Source organism: Perca fluviatilis, chromosome 9 (assembly GCF_010015445.1).
Source record: "Perca fluviatilis chromosome 9, GENO_Pfluv_1.0, whole genome shotgun sequence".
NCBI lineage: Eukaryota > Metazoa > Chordata > Actinopteri > Perciformes > Percidae > Perca > Perca fluviatilis.
Genome location: NC_053120.1, coordinates 29,821,263 through 29,841,160, shown reverse-complemented (window position 1 = coordinate 29,841,160; position 19,898 = coordinate 29,821,263).

Below are 19,898 nucleotides of genomic sequence, written 5' to 3'. Positions count from 1 at the left end.
TTCAGCTAACGCATACTAGCATTAGCGCTTGGTGGGCTGTAAACATCGAGTATAAACACAGCCGTAAATTTGCGTGTAATGTAGAATGGTCGCCATTTAACACTCACAAACTACACCAGCAGTTAGCAGTTAGTTGGATAGTTGTCCTTGTCTTATGTCTCGAGTATCCCCTCGAAAACAAGATGCTTCATCTCAAGGGGTTATCCTCTTAAAGGAGAACTCCGGGCAATTTTTACGTTAATCTTGATCGCTATATGTATATGAGTACTGTCGATAGCAAAAAAAACGAGCTGAATCAGTGCTAGCAACACGGAGCTGCTGCACCTAATGCCGAGAGCTCCCACTCAGCTAAAACGGCAGTTATGGGGGCATAAGATAAAGAGTGTCTTTGTGCCTTTTAACAGACACAAAATGCAATTAAAATGTCTGTGCAACACAAACAGGGCCCTTACATGACAACAAGATGCGTTTAGCAACTTAGCCATTGTTTAAATTCACCTACCGTCTTAGCTGCTAGCTGCCGTCTGGGATGAGTGAGTGTGTTCAGCCAGGCTCCGGTAATAATCATCACGCAGCAGTTCCATGTGTATTTGTAGCATATATATCCATTTTGTGTGCTGTCGTTGGTGAATATGAGTCTCTGCAGTGGCGAATTGTGTGGTAGTTTCCTTAGCCAGGCTAGCAGCTCCAACTGGGCAACCTTCTACTTCCTCCCCGCCTCCCTTGCCTGCCGCTGCCGACAACAATCCACAGGCACAGCGGGTTCATGCTTTCACGGCGAAATTTTGAAGTTTATTCCCCCCTCATAAATAGGTAATACAAAGGATACAAAGCTTAATGCTAAATCTCTGAAGTATCCCTTTAAACAATCAAAAAGGTTTTTTAGAGAGCAGGTATTGTTAGGAGTAACTGAAGTATAAAATTGTGCATTGTCCGCATAACAATGACACAAAATGAGAGCCAAGGGGAAGTGTTGTTGGCCTTGATTCTTGAGTCTAGTGGGTCATAAGTGATGATTGAGAGGGATTACTTATGTATACAAAAGAAGATTTGTAGTGTGTGTCTTGTAGTATGGACACATTGTATTTGTCCATACATTGTAGTAATAGCAACAATCAGCAGGCTTTGCACACACTGTCTGCTCTCCCAGCCCTTGTATAGGGTCAATCGTCCCACCTCTTCCCAAGCCTATAAAATGTCGCTTATCAATATTTTAGTACATCAATTGTTACCCTTCGTAAACACATCTCCTTCTGAAAAGTAAATTATCAGTGGACACAGTCACTGGGGATTGACTGTCTGGGACGCTGTCAAGGCTCTCTCACTTGTGTTTGCTCTATCTCACACACCCTGTCAATTCCATCTTTAAGAGAAGGACCAATAGAATCCAGCAAAAGCTCTTGTCGAGGATTTTTCAAACTAAACAATGCCCTGGGCATATTGTATTCTCAGGAGAACTGTTGGCCAAAGTAAGCTATGCTTCATTTCCCAGAATGCTGCACATTGTACAGTACAGTTGTCCATGTACACAGACGGTGTTGATTTTACCATTGAAGAGTCCAAATACCGTAAAACTTCAAATAATAGCCCAGGCTTCTATTTACCCAAATCGCCGAAATGCACCGGCTTGTATTTGAGACAGGCGTCTATAAGAGACAGGCCTTTAATTGACAATAGGAGGTTACCACATTATATTAATTTTTTTTAATTCGTATTATTCGTATTTCTGATCATTTTACGTGAGACTCTGAGATGCTTTGCCCGCATGCTGTGGATGCACTCACACACGCTCACCTCCAGCTCTTCACTGACCTTCTTCCTCCCTCCACCTCGCAGTCTGGCCCTTTTGTCGTCTTCCTCGGACAGACGTTGCAGTTCTGCTTTATGTTTACACCATTCTCGCACTCTCTTAGGATCAATCGAGAAATGTAAATATGCTCAATTGCCCTTTTACCTAGATAAGATAAGATTGACAACACTTTTGTCTTCACTGTATATACCAAGCTACACCCAGCTGCTTAGCTTAGCACAAAGACGGGAACAGGGGAAAACAGCTAGCCTGTCTGTAACATAATCTGCCTACCAGCAGACCATAAAAACAAAGCTTGTGGTCTTACGCGTTGTGCCACAGAATGTATGTTTTAACTGGTCAGCGGTTATCAGAGGACGCAGGTGAGGGAAACAAGAAATAAAAACAGAAACTCTCAAAATGAAACCGCCAATACGCTCATTTACAGTCATTAAGTTGTTTCCTGTATATCAGTAGTTTAATTTAAAAGAAATATAGACACTTTATGATCGATTTCTGTGTAAAAAGGCCGCACACACCTCTCGTAAAAAACTAAAAAAACACTTAAGCTGCTTTCGTGCCCGGTGTAGCCAGTTTCATTGATTATAGTGGAAGCGTAGTGATGGAATGTCCGCTCCACATATGTTACGCGTGCAATGTAGCCAGCCCATTATGTGGAGTTATGTGCCTGACTTTTTAATAGTTGGACATAGTAACTTTCTGGAGTCTTGTCATCACCATGAGGTCGCCAGACAACCAGCAGAGGGGTCCAGATGCTTAAACCTCTATTTAGAGACAGATGTGCGATTCTGTGTAGAAAAACAGATATACGTATGCATGCATGATTTTCAACAGATTTATAAATTTGTGTGCACGCATGGATCTGTTTTACAAATCTCAATTGTTGTGTAACATGTACAAGTCTGATTTCCACTCCCACAGTTAGCCATGAGTGGATGTAGAAATTCACTTTATCACCCGTTTGAATAGTGATCACCACTCATTCAATTGTCATATCAGGTTCCCCAACAATTCCAGAGCAGCTGTCATTATGCACAACCTTTAGGCACAGCTGTGGCTATTTAAAGCTCTCACACCATTAATTCATTACATGCACCTGTAAACATCATCGGTGTGTGTCATCATAATTAAACTTCAGAAGGATGATCGATGATTAATTTAAACCACTTAATACAGACTTTACAAAGTAGTTCACAATTGATGATAAAATGATTATCATTAAAACAGGGAAATTATGGCTCAAATGTTAATAATAAAATGAAAATAATGCATCACTCATATATAATAATAATAATGAATTCAAATTAAATCTATAAATGCGAGTTATAAAATATATCTCAATCAGTAAACGTGTAAAAATGCTTTATTATTTATATATTATATTTACTATTATTATTTATACCTAATATTTCGTCCACCTTATCATGACACTTGCTAGCCTGGTCCTACCAGACACTAATACATTTCATTTGTACAGAGAGTCTGGCCACTCTCCATTGACAAGTTTTAACTTTTAAGTACAATATATTCAAATATTTGTTGTAACTCAGCTTGTGTTGCTTGTTTGTACAATTATTTAGACATATATATATATATCACATATACTGCAGATATGTGATATTGTTTTAGCTTTTGCTGCCAACTGTAGCTGATCAGGGGCTGGTGGAAAGACCTGCAGAGCAAGAGAGCTTCATCACACTGAGATGATGTTCATCGGCGTGTGAAGTCTGTGCAGGCAGTCAGAAGCAGAGTTAGCACGCAGGATGATTACCTTTTAATCTTGCAAAGTGCTTAAAAACACAGATTATCATTTTATAGTCTTATTATAGCCAACCTGAAGTCTGACGGTGCTTATTAATTTTGTAAATTTTGTTCAGAAATATATATAATGAAATAGTGAATATCCAGCACGCTAACCAGGAGAAAGGTGGTTTTCTAGCCTTTTCTGCAGTATTGTGCTTATTCCATGCAAAAATACAAAAATGTACAGAAAGCACGCACAACATCATAAACATTTTTTTTTAGATATAAAACAGTGTTTTTACCAGCTGAATCAATTTATCAGCAGTGCTGATGTGAAGCCCCAGTCACATCATATTGCACATTACTGGATTTGCTTTATAAAACCACCTCAGCAGCCACAAGCGAGGCATTGCTCATGTCATCTACAAATCACAAATCGCAGCTCCTGACGCGAACCGCTGCACAGAAGCCAAGTGCCAAAGGGCTCTGGCCAAAGCCTGCATCAGACTTTAAAGTGATTTGAAACAGTGAGCAAAAGGAGGGGCAGAATTTGGCTCGGAGCCTAACATAGACAGAGCTTCAATCTTCAATGGAATGGAAAAAAAAGAAAGAAAAGATGAGAAAGGGGAAGAAACAGTAGCATAGCCAGCTCATCCATCATTTCTTTTAAAAGGTCAGGATTTTGTAGGTGGAATTGGGAAGAGCAGTGAATTGCAGATGCACCAAACAGCAGGGTATTTTCCGCTGCCATGACCAGCCAAGGAGAGCTCCTTTAAAACACATCTGCCAGTAAACATTTTGGCCTGACTCTGGGTCATCTCTCCTGTCTGGACAAAACCCAGCAGAGCGTGAAGATGTACCTGCACAAACACCAAGACAGACTCAGTCACTCCAGACTTTCCTTTTAGCCCTATCGCCTCCCACTTAATTGTTATGATGCTACATACTGTAGCATATGGAAATTTCCTGGATTCTGAAAGGTTTGATCACCTCACCTCTTTTAAATTTTATATTTCCTTCCCTTATTTTTACACTAACAAAAACAACATCGTTCTAGGGCAGTACCAACATCAACTGTGATAGACTCAAATTCTGAAACGGAAACAGCCTTAAAATTAAAAAAAAAAAAAAAACAGCACAGAAACATGAGTATTGATTTACAAAATACAGTGTATCTGAAACACAGATTTAATAAATGACAAGACAATATGGCACCATAATACTGCAAATGAGTAAATGGAATGTCATTTCAGATTATATCTAGGCTACTGTAATTATCTGTCTACATGTCTCAGAGGTACATTTGGTAAAATCAGGAGGAAATGGGGCAAAAAAAATCACCAACGAGGCCTGTCAGAAAATAAAGCCTATCAGCAGCTAAGTGCCTCTTTACCTCCTTCAACCACTAGAGACGAGAGAAAAAAAACTGACCTTCTGGCATTATGGATGGGGGAAAATCTAACCAAACACACGTCACTCAGAAAAGGCATACACTTTTTTAGAATGTACTGTACTTACAGAGGAGTTCGGTACAGTCAGAAAAAGCACTTTCTCTTCCACTGTCAGAGTGATGAAAAGGTTGCTCTCCCAGAGAACATAAAAATGGCAGGAGGGACAGATGTGAGCTTGGTTATAAGTCTCTCCATCAGCCCTGTAGATACTGCTCAGACACCCCTGGGATACACAGAAACATCTGGGAAGAATTGTCAATGGGATTGATACAGTACCTAGAGTAATAAAAAATGAATGTCCCTGCCTCGATGTAAACACAAATGACCTGAGCCATGATGCATTTGCTTAGATCCGCTTTAATCCCCCCCGCCCCCCCTGTATCTGTGTCTTCCTCACTCTTCCATCTCATGTGTTTGAGCAAAGTCGATAATTACAAATAGTACCGCGTATTGTACGAATTCAGCCTCAGTGCTACGAAATACCATCATGCCCAAATGACTCAAGCCTGGCTGATCCTAAACACCTGTTTAAAGGTGTCTTAATATCAGAATTTAAAAAGCAGATGGCGCATTATTACTTTCCGATTGAGATATAACAAGCACTAAAGCTGCTGTACAATCTTTTGAACAGCCTGCGCGGGTGGCTAGACAAGCAAAAGAGAAGTGATACATTAAACATGAATTGTTCGAAGGACACACACTACATAAAAGCGCTCGGTGACAGGGTCACAGGCATTGTGGGCGACGTGAGTGGAGGGGACAGATTTGCAGAGAGTCTTTTAGTGTGCGCTCTTGTGCTTAACATTGTTTAGAGCTCAGTGATTTGAGATTACTACCACAGGGGGTGGCCCGAGGGCATTTTTTCTGATGAGCTTCGGAAAAGAAATGTGGCCAATAATACGCCGAGCTCTTTAAAGGTGGCCACGTCTTTCTTCTGCAGGGTAAAAATCTTTTTACAAATACATCAAATTTAAACTGATAGGAAATAATCGCTGAAGTTCTGCTTATTCAGATGGTGATGTTTTAAACTGTGTAGTGTTTCTGACAGATTCAGGTTTAATGCCCACATCAGTAATCTCCACCAGTGGTTGTTCCCACAGAGGAGCTGTGAAGCTGTCAGCGAGGTGTTTAAGTTGTGGCCTTGAAAGTCGTGCTAAGAGCCCCAGTTCGGCTCCTGCCCCATGAATGATTCCTGGAATACAAGTCTGGTTCCAGCCCCCCTCCGGGGACCTCTTCATTATCTGTCATTAAATGTTTTTAAGTTTGCATAATTGATCTTCTCCAATAAGTCGTCATTGATTTATGGCGGTCTGGGCTGAAGAAGGAACTGGTTAAAAATTCATAACCCTGCTACGCGTCTTCACAATCCATTAGCTGCTGCTGGACCCAGAGTCCTTCCATTGATTGACCTTGTGCCGAGAATCTCATGGACTCTGCATTTTTCCCTCTTTTATTGCACTGTGGGAAGAGTTGTGTTTCAGCTTCTTTCCCCAGATAGGTCTTACTTTGATTTTCTCCCTCTCCATTGCTGGGTATTTCTCTCTGTCTCACCTTCCCTCTGTTTCTCCTTCTCCATCTAAACTGAAGTCCTTACTCTGAGACGATGAATAAATAAAGCATGTTCCATAAACAGCTTTCCACTATTATTTAAGCTTCCAGGACCTCGCACTCTTGACAGCCTGCTTTCCCTGCCATCAAATTCAAGTGTGTAAATTTTCTAAAAGGCTCTGAATGTTTTATGATGATTTCAGGGAATGATGGAGTAATAGCTGAATAGTGAAGCTATTACTTTTAATATTTATATTGAGTGCTTTGAATCATTAATGTGACAGGATGTAAAATCAGAGTTGCGGGACGTATGTACTTCACAACCACAGCCACTTGGCAAAAAAATATTTGTTTTCCTGAGCAGCCCGTTCCAAACTGTTGTGAGCCACCCATCGGGGCGTGGGGAGTGGCGATCATGTCCATTAATTTTAATCTTAACCTTGAAAAGAGGCCATTCTTGGAAAGCATTAGTTAAAAATGTAGTACGTCTGAAAGGAATTGCAACAAATCTTTGAGAGTGTTCATAACAGAGGTCAAGTCATCACAATGCTTGGGTCTAGACCTTTTTTATTCTCCTCATACACAGTAATGCTCAGTGATGTTTGCCATATGAAACACTGACAGTGGAAGTCCAGTTCTACTCAGAAAAGGAAAACATGCACTCATGGTAAATCAGGATTATAGGATACGTTCACTAAGTCATTATGAGTCAAAACTGTAAGATACCATCTCATAATTGTGACTTCCAGTATTTTAGCATATTGATTTAAAGAGTAAAGAATTTACGTATCCTATAATTTTGACTTACCTTAGTATTTAGATTGTTTGCCAGTCCTAACTTTTCATCTTTTTTCCCTACTGACACAGATGGGCTTCCAAACATTGTAACCATGTTGTATTGTTTAGATAAACAATTTGCAATGCAGTTACAATTTTAATTTAAGTTAAAATGATTTATTTATTATACTTATACTAAGTAATTATGAAATAAGTCAAAACTATCAGTCAAAATTATAAAATAAGTAAAATTGTGAGATAGTAAGTTAATTAAAGGATTTACTCCATATATTGTAAATGCTAACTTTAAAAGTCAAAATGATTTCATAACTAATGCTAATTTTTCATATTTAAAATAAGTATTACTCTCCAAGCTTGGACTCATAAGGCTAGATTTATCAAGCCGTTTGCGCCTGTTTCCAGGCGCTAATTGGTCGCAAAGACGGACGTAACCGATGCGGGCTATTTACAAACTGGACGCACTTGGGTAAAATCACAGATTGTCTGCCACATGAGCGAGAAGAGACAAGTTGCACTTTCAATATGCGTTCATGAGAGGGTTGTGGGGAAAGTGGGAGTTCCACCCAAAAAGGTGTGAGGATAAGCGCAAAGTGCACCTAATTATATATTCCGTGGTATTTACAAAGACTGTCAGTAAGAGCGCGCCTCTATTCTGCGGGGGAAATTCTCCGCCACTTAAAAGCAGGTCTAAACCAGCCGCAATCGAGTTTCCTCGTAGACCTTTATGCCGCTGGTGAAATGGCAACAGTAATTTGAGCAAGACGAAGGCGAGGCTGAAAATATTTTTAACACAAGAATCACACTTTGTCAGTGAACACAACATTTAGCGTTACAGATCAAGCAGCCATGCAATATTAAAGTTACTGGAAGAAATCAAAGATGAAATTGACTCTCCGACTCAGCGTTCACATCCCATTCCAGCAGTTGTTAAACTCCTCGCTACATTACAAATATTGGCATCAGGATCATTTCAAACAGTCATAGCATCAGCAGTGGGGATATCGCAGTCTGCACTCATATCATATCATAGCACAAGTACCGCTTTGCTACAGCGCAATTTACGGTATTGTTGGCAGTGAAAGACGCTGATTGGCTGATGGGTGTCAGGGTTGATAAATACTACGCAAACTGTGGAAGCATAGCGTGCGCTATTACTGAACTTGCATAAACAGACGCAGCTCAAACTGCGCTAGTGTTAGTAAATTAGGCCCATAGTACTTATAAACTATTGAAAAATACAACATGTAATATTTCTGCATTAAAATGTCTCTAAACATGTACTAAGTTGTGTTCTTTATATTATCTCAAATGTTTCCAACAATGTTCTAACCAAAATAAATGTAATCTCATTTAATCAATGATACAAATTACAGGTTTATTTGGGTAACGTTATAGGTTTCAACAACGTTCAACACGCTCATAAAGAGTGATTGTTTTGACCACAGCACTGGGCTCCCCATGATTAAATTCACCACGTCACGCCAGCTGTATGGGCAGTCCACTAATCTACTGCTAAATCGCAACCCGGTCCCTAAAGCGTAATTTTTGCTGGCTAGTCCACACAGCATTTTGAGAAAAATGTGCTCTGGTTTATTGGTATTTCTTTAAACCAATCACAATCGTCATGGGCTAAGTCCTCATAAATCTAGTTTTTTTTTTTTTAGTTTAAAATTCCACCACAAAGAAAGAGGGATATCCGGCAGAAGAGGAACGTAGTGGATATAGACTACATTTCCCCCGACTCATTTCCTGGTTCTCCTCCATAAACAACATGAAATCAAACACAGGGTTAACTTTTCCTGCTACAGATTTCTGACCGTGGAAAGAAAGCACAGGGGAGACATTTTGTTCATCTTACTATGCCTCCAGTGTCTGCTCTTGCTCCAAAGCTAACCGTCACTCTCTCACTCGCTCTACCACACACTCCCCACGCACACACACATGCCGGCCCTGCTGTTCTCTTAAAGAGATTGACCCACACACCAACGCACAAGTATAAACTTCAGGCCACTCACGTAGGCTACGGCGGTAGCTCTGCGTGGAGCCTCCATACAACCATAAATCACGCTTAAGCCTCACTCATAGACATAAAGATGGCGAGTTATCTCCACTACCTCCCACTGTACAAAAGTAAAAGCCCAAATAGAAGTGAAGCAACATTTTGTAGCCAGAGGCTGCGCAGTAGTAATTGGGCGGTGGTATCAAAGTCCCACCCGTACCCCCGCCTGACCGATCGCAAGTCAATCACAGCTGTCAATCAAGTTTGTAGTATCAAATCAAACATCAGAAAAATAGACATACAAAAAACACTTGAACATCAGCGGTAACTACCTGTTAGTTTAAGTTCAAAATCTCTCTCTGACAAAATGTCTTCATCACATGCCAATGTTCATCTGAAACATCTTTTATATCTCCTCACATTTCAGAAATAGAAAAGAAAAAGAACTGAAAGATTTACTCATGGCATTAGTTATCAGGTATTATTCAGATGTTGTTGGTAGAGGTAATACTGTAGTGTGGGGTCTTTGCAGATGTGTAGCCTTAGTTTTGATGTTGTTTGGTCTCTTTAGCACAGGGAGCTTTAGTCTGTGTATCTTGTGCTGTGTGGAGCTTGCCAGTTAAAGGACAGTTTATTCTTGCGGGTATCAGGCAGCCTTGTCCTGAGGGAACAAGCTCTTTCATGCACAGTTAGTGCACTTGACTCAGCATGGAGATGCTTTCAGATGGAAAAGCCATGTTTAAAGGATGTCTTATGAGACATTAAAGTACCCTTCCATTGTTTTAGCTCTTCCTAAATGTCACTTTCCTCTCCTGAGCCTGCCCTTCACCACACTGTTGTGGGACACATCACAGAGAAAGGCCTTGTCTCTGCTCCCACTGAGGGTCCATTTGAAAAGAGTAGCAGAGTGTAGACTTAACGCTCTGGTCATTACTGTCATCTTCATCTGTTTACTTTCTATGCAATATTTATTGAAAGGAGAACAGGACAAATCAGACACATTATGGCCACTTTGGGATACATTTTTGTAACATTTTTGCTACATTTCCTGTAACCCTAATTCTTAAATGTTTGGTTTTGTTTTCATGTTGTAAATTTTATTTTGATATTTTGTCATTTTCTGATTAGTTCACAACCTTGCGACTTTTGAAAAAATCAGAGGGGAGGGTTGATCATGTCCCTCCTGCCGAAAAAAATTATTCAGCAGAGGCAGACCAGAAAGGGGGAAATCCCACGCATCCCCTCCGGAAAATCGCATTAGCAGAGGCACACTTGTTGAGTTTATCATTATTATTGTTATTCAAGACCCAAAAATGGATAGGATATTACTTACTTTTACTTGATGTTATGACAGTTTCTGTTCATTAAATATCAATACTACATTCTAAAAATAACACACTGCGCCAAAATAGTCCCATCTATAGTTATCGCAGAAAAAGAACAACCTTCACTCTTTGAATTTAAAAATACTTTTAGGCAGAATAATACATATATATGAAAATATTACAGCCTGAGTGGAGTCAAGAGGTCTTTTTCTTTTAATAAAATGGAACCAGCTCTGTTTGTACTGATGTGTATATGGCCTTGGACTCACAAAGATATCTGTCAGTGGGCTGTTTCATAAATTTTCAGACCTAATAGCACCCATCAGCTGTGGAAGCTGAGGAAAACTGGAAATGCATAAGCAATGACATACGATACATGGCTATCTAGTCTTGGTGTGTTTGAGAATGTGGAGAAAGGACAGAGATGAGCTGAACTCAATAACTCTCAACGTTCATGTTTATCCACTTAGAATAGCAATTGAAAAAGAGACTGTTGCCGACTGTCAGTGTTGGAACTGTTGACCCAATCCGCCAAGTTCGGGTGAGTTTCAAAATGAAATTAGATTTACAACAAGTGTTAAGGTGTGTGGCCCTGTCTCCGCTTGGTAATGCTGTTTTAGGCAAGCAGTAATGACTTGTGTGGATTCAAATGTTGGTATAATCGAAAAAGAGATGCCGTGACTGGAACAGATGTTTCATATAGGCTTCTCATCAGACGTCTGTGAGCAGGTGTGTGTGTGTTTGGTAAATCTATACTCATTGGGACAGATTTTAACAGTCAAAAACAGTTTTTGTGAATACATTTTTGGATTGATTCTTAGGGCTCTTGGTTAAATTGAATGGTAGGGCTCCAATGGTTACTGGTTATGGGCATGGTGAGGGTAAGCCCTTAGGCCATGAATGTGCTATAATATAATACAATGTTCTCGCATGTATAGCAAAAACAATGTCTGTTGAGGGGGCATATGTGTGTGTGTCTGTGTGAAGTAATCTATATCCACGATGTTCCACTTCTGAGATTGCTCCAGTGCTGCCGGAAATTTGGCCGGATTTGGCCGGATTTCACTCATTTCGTCCGGATGTCCCCGTTACCTTCCGCTTTCTTTGTGTTACAATTTTAAACTCTGGTCGATTTATGAGGACTATGAGGTTCTGAACAGTTTCTGTCCTAGTTAAAGTGTGTTTTTATAATGTTCTGTTAATGTTGGCTGTGCATTTATGTTATCTGGGTTTGGTTGATTTATGGTTGATTTAGTGTTTATCTAGCAGCGAGAAAGTGTTCAATGTTATATACAAAAACTAGAAATCAGTAAATCTGTCTCCTGAGTGAAACTTTCCATGCAGCACTATTGCATTGGTCAATAGTCATGTTTCCATCTAATTGTCAAGCGAATTTTAAGCGAACTTTTAAAATTTCGCAAAAAAGAAGAAAAAAAGAAAATGTGAATTAGAAGCATTTTCCTCAACTGGTTTAGAGTGAATAAACTAGACTACGCAAAGCGTAGTTTCGTCACAAGTTGACGTTACGCATGGTTGTAGATTGCAAACCGGCTTGCTAAATCAAAGCGTTTAGAAGCTAAGTTATTTGGCTAAATGGAGAGAGGTAGCATTGTACAAGTTGGCCACCTGTGCAGAATACAGGGTTGTAGCAGAGACATTTGGTGTCAGCAAGACAACTGTTCGCTGTGTATATGCGGTGGGCAGGGCCATACGATTCAAGCTGTTGAACCAATTCGTCAATTTACCCAATGTGGCTGAGGCACAGGCTATAGCGCACCGCAACTCCACTACGCACTTTGTTCCATAAGTGTACGGCGCACTGATGGGACCCATTTCCCGATCCTTCCCCCATCCGATGGATACCGGGACTATAGTCCTGTGAGTTCCATGTTCACTACGTCACAACTTATTCAGAAAAGCTTTTTCCATCTCCCATTTTGCGCATTAACTCTTTCGAAAAAAAATGCAAAAAACACCTCAAGCGAGCGTAAAAACTTTAGGAATATGAGTATTGAATACATTAATCTTAAAAGCATACTGTCATGAATTAACTTAACATGCTTACTTTAGACAACATAACACAAGAAAAAAATTATTTATGTTTACTAATGATTTTTAGTAATGAATACTAAACTTGATTTGTCTACTGCATCAACTTAATGATCTGTGTTAATACAACTTAACCTGTTAAGTTTCATCTTGTGTAAAAACGTAAAGGTGCTCTAAGTGATGTCACACGTTTTTTAGGCTACAACATTTTTTGTCACATACAGCAAACATCTCCTCACTATCCGCTAGCTGCCTGTCCCCTGAACACACTGTAAAAAATGTGGTCTCTGTAGACAGCCCAGGCTCCACAAACAGCAACAAAAACAAACTGTGCCAACCTGAGGCCTGTACTACGAAGCAAGATCAACATGGCCTGGATCTCTTTCAGTAATCCGGCTTCACCTAACCTAACAACCGCGGTCCCGCATAACCTGTACTACGACGCTGGTTATCAACTAGTTCAGTCAACTCAGGGTTTCCCAATCCAGCGGCGCGCGCGTTCACATAAAGAGGCGAGGTTTTGCGCACCACGACCAATCGCAAACATCTACCAGAGCAGCATATTTTAAACAAGAAGAGCAAACTATAATTCTACATAAATATGAAGAACACAGACACGGTTTTACAGGCATAACGCGATACAGTCGCTGCTTCCTAAAACAGGAAGGAAAGCTGGCAAAAAAAAATAAAAAAATAGCCGACGCTGTAGATGTTTAAATCACAACGCTTATTAATATCACTTCCTCATTAGTCAGGACCAAGATCTGACCATAATTACACTTGTGCTTTCCATAAAGTGTCGTTGCTTTAGCCTATAATTTCAGTTGCACCCCTGGCAGTGGGAAGCGATCGTGAGAGCAAATAAAAAATATAAAAACATAATTCAAACCGATGTGCACATTGGCGACACACGGCTCAAGAAGCCGATATTTAAAGGAATATTTCACCGCTGGAAAGCTGAATATATCTTTAAATTGGGTCACTTATGTAGTAGAAATGTGAAAAAAAAAATTGAAATTGGTGCCTTCTAGGCCGAGAAAAGCCAGAAAATGTGTTTTGGTCTTATATGGATGAAAAACCTCAAATCCCAGAATGCACCTGCTTCGTTGCTTTGAGTCCACTCCCAAGCCACGCCTACCGCTTGACAGACCCGGACAGACCGACAGAGGCATTCAACTCAACTCAAGCGTGTTTTATTGTCATTTCAACCATATACACGAAACAACGTTTCATCGTGACTCAAGTGGTGTTACACATTTAACATATATAAAAACGACATTATATAAAAACAGGCTACATTTAGTACACACACTTTATAGGCTCCGTAAAGTTCAGCTACGCATACTAGCAATGGCGGCGGTGGGCTGTAAACACCGAGCATAAACACAGCCGTGAATTAGTGTGTAATGTAGAATGGTCGGCATTTAACAGTCACAAACTCCACCAGCAGTTAGCAGTTAAATGGATACAAATCACCACATTTCTGCGCCACTCGGTGTTAACACAGCCCACAGCAGTTAGCAGTAGCTAGTTGGATTTTATTTCTACACCAGTCCACTTCCACGGGCCGGCGAGAGCAGCCTGATAGCTGGATAGTCCCGGTTCTGGTACACTGTTGTTCAGGCATGTTTCCACAACAACAAAAACACAGCAGTCACTGAACTCACGTTGGGATTTTCGTTGAAGGAGGATGTAGTCCAGCTTGTTGTTTAATGAGCAGACACTTGCAAGCAGGATGGCTGGGACAGGTGGACAGCTAGCGTTAGCTTTCCACCTAGCCGATGAGGATGTCCCCTAGCCGGCTAGCGGCATTGAGCGACATCGCTGGTCTCCGTGCAGGCGAAGCTCACGTAGTGTGCCGAGTATTGCGTCTGTAATAACGTTTCCTCCATATTCTCCGATCTGTACCGATGTATCCCGGTGGTACACACGTCCGGTAGTTTGAATGCAGATAATTGTTGTAAATGTTTTCTGCTGAAAACCGAGAGCCTGTTTAGCGAAGATTCAAAATGGCTGACAGTCGTTTTCATTCGGAATACCTCGGCCAGACTCGGCAGTTCAACCCCCTGTGGGCGTGTTGAAAACATACGGAAGTAGATCCTACTACTGGCTGTAGTCCTTTGCCTCTGGCCCAAAAATCTTCCAATGACGCAAAAATCGTCATTTTACGTCATCGGAAGATTTTTTCCAGGCCCCAAATGCAGAAATCTCTCGTCTCAGGGGGACATTAGGGAGGGAGGCACGGTCATTCAGAAATACTATCGGGTTTCTGCTGATACAAAGCTGAATGCTAAATCGGTGAAGTATCCCTTTAATTCCCTCCCATTAAAATATATATTTCATACAAATACCAATCAGGGAATGTTAACGGGTTGTCGATCTCTATATGTTTTAACTTTTATGAGCGCCCCTCTCTCTCTCTCTCTCTCTCTCTCTCTCTCTCTCTCTCTCTCTCTCTCTCTGCACCGAGCTCCGCCTGATCTTCTAAGAACGGTGACGCCGTTATCAATCGAGTATTGATTGGTCAGTAGGTGGTGCTTTAACACCGGTTGATCTCTGATCTCCGACTTAACCTGCTCCCGACCATCCACCTTCGTAGTACAGAAAATCCTGGGTTGAACCTGAAGTTAGCTCATTAACGCCAAATCCTGCTTCATAGTACAGGCCTCAGCACCACGAAACATAACAAACAGTGTTCCAGCCAATAACCGACAACAAGGATTTTGGGGTGGGGGTTGGGGGGACAGGATGAGGAGGAGGGAGGGGCGAGCTAGCCTCCGTTTTGTTTGACAATACTTCAACGTTAACAAGAAGTGACCTCACCCAACATCGCTTAGAGCACCTGTAAACGGTTTAAGGCAACGGGTTTCCATGAACATTTCTAGTAAAGTCAACTAATTCGGGATCAGTGTATCAATCTCACCTTTATGTCGTTTGTTAAAGATTGTTTTTGAGTGTGACATATATGCTCATTGTTGCCATGAGAAAATGTAAACATTGAAACAATTAAGCATCCCACCCACTGTAGCTGTATATAGCTGTGACAGAGAAGCTGCAGAGCCCCATGCTGACATGACAGATCTGTCTTAGATCCTGTCTAAGTCAGGGGTAAGACAAGAGAGATGTCTTACCCCTGTCTTCCTGTCTCACCTTCAATGTTGAGACTGACTCAGTGCCATTTCCCAATGCGTGTGAACGCGCACAATAAAAGGACACACTTACACACTTATAATACACAATGCTGTGACACTGACACGCCTTCTGTCAATGTCTTACAAGTCATACAATAGATGCACAGACACACACGGGGCACGCACACAGAAGACCATTATCATGGTCTAAAGACGCTCACAACCCCTTGAAGCTGTAATGTAGCTGTGTCGTTTCACCACATAATCAGAACTTGTTTAATGGAAATAACAATAATCATTAAAACTACAATTATTTTTCCTCACGAGATCATAAATATGTTTGGCATTCCTATTAAATTTCTTATGTAGAAGTGGTAAATTCTGCCTGATGGGGAAGCTAGAAAAAATTAAGTTGCAAATTTGTTAGCAAACAGCCAATTTACACATCTGGACCAGCATTAGCATTTATTTGGAGTCACGTTTCTGTCAACCTGGTTAATATATGGCCAGGTTTTGCTTACTTTTTGGTTTATTTTTTTGGCTGCTAAATGCTCCAGTGCTTTCCCTAGGTTAACTTTGTGTGTCTGCTGTTGGGTGCTGAGCAGACACAGTGTGTAGTGGCTTTGCAACAAACATCTGCCTGCTGTGGGTGGAAACACCACTGATGGCAGCAGTGAGCAGTGTTGGGGGACGCTACTGTAATTAAAAGTAGATGTCTCTATCTATAAAGTAGGTTCACCGAAAGCAGAAAAAGCAGAAAATGCAGAAAATACATGTTATGTACTTCTTTACAAATAAAATAAAAGTCAGATGGACTGACTGACATGTGATGTGCATTCCTTTTAGCAAACAATACATTTTTAGAAATGTCTCATAATATATTGTCTCTAGAAGTGCATTATTCAAGGAAAAGAAAATCGCAAAGCTCAATACTATCTAATCGTAATAGTTCTAGAATCGCATTAAATGAAAATCGCAATACAAATTAAATCGGCACCCATGTTTTGTGAAAGAATCGAATTTGGACAAAAGCATATCGTCCAGCCCTAATAGTTCGTTATAATAGTTTGAATTTTCATTGTGGTACAGTAAATGCAAAATGCACTGCAAATTAATTTGGAATTATGTCTTGAAAACCATGAATATCCATACCACATTTCATTTAACCTGGCCAGTGTTTGTCTAGTCTATATCCATGACGTTCCACCTCCGGGGTTGTTCAGATGCCGCTGGAAATTCTGCCGGATGTCTTTAATTTCAGCCGGATGTCTGTTACCTTCAGTTAGCTTTCTTAGTGTTTGAATTTTAAACTCCGGTGGATTTATGAGGACTATGGTTAACTGCTCCTCTGATCTCTGCAGGGTAAATCCAGACAGCTAGCTAGACTATCTGTCCAATCTGAGTTTTCTGTTGCACGACCAAAAAAACTTTTGAACATACACGTTAGAGCAAAAACAGTTCCTTCCCGAGGCTATTTTGCAGAAGCGCCATTGCCCCGTGAGGCTCTTAGCGCCGCCCAAGACGATTGTGATTGGTTTATGGATCTCTAAGAAACCCTAAAAAATGCCAATAAACCAGAGCACATTTTTCTCCCATTCCGGAAGGCTGTGTAGACTAGCCAGACCCTCGCGCTATGGAGGAAGGTCTGCCAATGCGAGATTAGTGTTTGTCTAAATATATTTTGACCAAAGAGAAAAACAGAATAACATACGTTATGTTTGTCCACTGGACTGTCCACGTCTTTAGGCCTAGAATGCTGAAAGCAGTGCAAAGATAAACCACTACACACTAACTCAAAGTGCCTCAGGAGCAGCACATGGCTCTCACATTGTGCTGGTGCTGCTAATAATACACTCAAGGATCACCTACAAGCATAATTAGACATTTTCATCATGCTTACAAGACAGGACTAATTTGTGGGTTTGTTTAATTACTGCTATTGTGTTGCAGATGCATACAGAGGACTCACTTTATATTCAGGTGCAGCATCATTGTCAACATCCTCTCTGGAGCCGTCAGAAAGATTTCTTATCGATCCAGTGCATGTAATACATGCAGGCTCCATTGTGAAGCTGCAGTGCACTTTATACACACAGATGATTGACAGGCTGTTGTATTTCCTCAGAAGAGTGTGAACCAGTGAACCTGGTTAATAAAACATTAGAAGTGCCTGAGAGGCCCAGCTGAAACGAGGGGTGGGGGAGAAAGGGTCACTGGTGTTCAACCACCATCACGGCCTCAGAGCGAGCGCGGGAGCTCCCCATCCTCCAAAGCACATCACAGGGGGTCCATGTGGCCTCATTAAAATCAAGGAGATCATATGTAAGGACCAGAGGAAGAGGGCTAGTCCAAGCTCAAAGCGCCTGGACTCCCAGGGCATTACTCTTTGAGGAAGTGCCACTGGAGAACACAGGGATAAAGCCTCAAACCGTTAAAACAATGGGCATTTAACACAGCCTTTGCACTCTCCCTTCTGCAGAATTCATTCAGCTAATGCTTCAAAGATGGTGCTGCTGCAGCTACGGAGCTACCCTGACTCCGATTGGAAGTGAGCCATGTCAAGTTCACCTGATTTGATTTCTTAGATAACCTTGTGGGATGAAGAGATAAAGGCTGGCAGCTAGCTGTGTTTTGTGGTGGTCTGAGCCCTCTTTGCTTTGGATCTACTCCATACTCTGAGACACTCCAGGATCTGTTAGATCTTAACTCTTTTCCACGTGAACAATAGTAATTTTCATTCCCTTCATTACCAAGGAGAAGACACTGTTATATGCAGCTAAACTGCATAATTGGGCCTTAGCAGTGCTTTTTTTTTTATTGAACTATTTATTTTTCATGATATCTCAATAATTTACATGGTTGATTGTGTAAAGAGTGGGGGAAGAGTGAGCTGTTAGGCAAATTTTCTAAGTCATTGCGTTTGTTCAGCTGTCTGCCTCACTGTCGCCTGTATTTCATCTTTTCCCTCCTTTATTTATTCTGGTCTTTGGACGCCTTCCTAGTCATGTATTAAAGCTTTGCAGCTTGGCGACGACAGGGCGGCTGTCAGAGTGGGGGGGTGCCGTAGTGCATCATCACTGCCTTTAATGGCTCGCATCAAGTTCTGACAAGGCTACTTAAAAAAAATGGGCTTAGCAAAATGAGGGGCCGTGGCGGTTGGTGCACCTTGGGATAAATAAATCGCTTATTTTTGTTTTAGTCTTATACATTTCCAGTAAGCAGCAGCCCCCTTGTCGTAGGTCGTACTTATAGCTGACTTTTCTAGTTTAAGAAGAGGGTCAGAACCTACTATACAAGACAGTATTGTTAGAGAACATTTACCATGTTGAGATGTCATTAAAAAGCTGCTGTCAGACTCAGGGGCACTCACTGACCAGGTCTGCAGTCAGACGAACACTCATAATGAGTCGGTGGCACACGGAGGAGGGGGTTCTGGTTTGTTTATGGCTACAGTCTAAGAAAGCTCTTGTTTGGGGGACAAGGGTTCACGGCGAGCAGAGGGTAATTATGCTCCATCCGCTGGCTTCGGGATGCTTCACAAAACCTGACACAGGAGGGCAGGCGTGCCAGGCAAACGGGAGGGAGGGAGGGAGGGTGAGAGTGAGGGGGAGATGAGGGGGGGGGGGACTCAGGAACAAACGATGGTGACAGTGATATTATGGTGCTTGCAAATACACACACATACAGTACACACATGCATAAACACACACCATCCGTGTAACTGGCATGTGCCCCAGGAAGGCAGGAATGCCAGGGAGAGAGGAAGCAGCAGAGAGTTAATTAGGGCTTGGATGCACACTCTTAGGGCTCTCACACCTCACTCACCTCCAGCCTGCTTCCTTCCTGTCATTGTTCCCTGCAGTTCAGCCAGGGAGACACACACAACAAGATGGCCCCCAAATAGCTCCCTCTATGACAAGTTTACCTCAATAGTGTTGGAAGGAGCGTCGATGTGTGTGTGTGTGTGTGTGTGTGTGTCTCAGTAGCTGCGTGTGTGTTCAGTTCTAGTACATTTAACCATTTTTACTTGAAGAGCAACAACAC